Here is a 1942-nt window from a genome sequence, read left to right on the forward strand (position 1 = left end):
TTATATTTTCAAAATAACTATCTCAGAAAGTAAGCTTGAAGTTTTTTAATAACTACAACAGAGTTGCTATTTTTAGGAATAACTATCATTAAAGTGGGTATAAAAATGAATAAAACCCCCCTGCCCATCTCCACGAATGAGCAAAGTTGGAGGGGATCAATGATCAAGGATTTAAACTAAAGTCCTATTTTTCCAAAAGTCCCTCCATTAAAAAGGTTTAATAACTTAAATAAATAAAATGAATATCTAAATGTTTTGATTATGGGAATTTTGATTAATTATATTAATAATTATTATAATATAAATTAAAAAATATTGTATATTAATACACCTTATTAAATTATTACATTCATGAATAAATAAGTATAAATGACAATAATTTTAAATATAATTTTAATAATTAATTTAATTAATTAATAATATATATTATATATATATAATTTAAGTGATTGAATGTGGACTAAAATTGTTAGATACAAATTTAAAAAATATAGAATATTTAAAGCAGTTTGTATTTAGCAAAAGTTTAAATAAAATTACTTTTAATTTTAGTTTTAAACAATGAAATGATATTAATATAGTTAAATTATTATAAAATGTCCCGAATCTATATTTGACGAGCCGACTGGTTTGGGGATAAAAAGAAAACAATTAATTGAGTAAGCAAGTGAAAAACTTGAAATTGTTAAAAAGTAGCAAAAAATAAGAATAAAAAATAACAAAATCGAAGAGAAGTCAAAAAAATGGCGAATGATAAAGACCTCCTTTCGGTTGAAAAGAAAGAGACTCCATAGTGAATGTGGCCAACTTTTTAGGGCGCTTAACTCGATGAGTAACAAGACAAATGCGACGGCTTTGAAGACGATATGTCTGGAATGAAGACTGTGTTAGAAGGTATTGACTGGCTGCTAAGACATACAAACGTGCAAAGGACATGTATATGAAAATTTTGACTGTGAAGAAAAACAATCTTAAAGTCATGTGTTTTTCTCTTCTATTTAGGAGACGCTTGTCATCAGGCATTTGCGGCAACGCGTTAAAGACTTGTTGATAAGCCCTTTGACTTATTAAATAGAACAACGTTGTCTGGACGACTTTTAAATGTCTTCGTGAATTGTTTACCCTCATCGTGTAAATGAGGGTAAATACCCAGAGCTTAAATTTTCAAGAAGAACGTTCAAATGGCCGAACAAAAGAAGGTCGAGACTATGAAAGACTATAAGGCCGCTTCTGAAGAATTGATGAGAACAAAGACGGAACTTGACTAGAAACAAGACGAATGCGACAAACTTGAAGACGATATGTCTGAGATGAATACGGAATTGGAAGCCCTTGAACAAGCTGCGAAGACTTATAAACAATCGAAGAAGAATACTTATGAGAAGAAATTGACTGCGTTGAATGAGCAACTTGATTTTAGAAGAACTAATGCTAAACAGACTAAAACCCAGAAAAGAAATACACCGAGTAGCTTAGAGAAGTGATGGAGAAATAAAACGAATTTGGTGAATATAAGGAACAAGCTGAGAAATCTATCAACTCGTTGATTGCTCAAAAAGCTGATTTACAGATGGAACTTGAAAAGGAGAGAGCAGTGAAACAACAAGCCAAGAGAAATTTAAAGACTTCAATTGAAAGTTATCTATTTGAAATCTAAATTGGCGGACGCTGGTGCGACTGGAGCTTTAATCGCTAAATCGAAAGCGAAATATGAAACAGAATTGGATGTAATTAAACCAGAGAAGGAAGAAACACAAAACGCCGCTGCTTAAGGTTGAGAAGCAAACCAAACAATACACCAGAGAGGTTGAAGAAGCTGAGAGAAAGCTTGTAGAATTCGAACAGAAAGAAGCTACCTCAAATAGGTAATACACAAGCCGATTGAAAAAGACGCAACAATCAGTCAGAGACGGTGAATTGAGAGTTGCAGAAATCTTGAGAA

This window comes from Entamoeba invadens, assembly GCF_000330505.1.
Source record: "Entamoeba invadens IP1 unplaced genomic scaffold scaff_1105074725993, whole genome shotgun sequence".
In the NCBI taxonomy this organism is placed as follows: Eukaryota; Evosea; order Mastigamoebida; family Endamoebidae; genus Entamoeba; species Entamoeba invadens.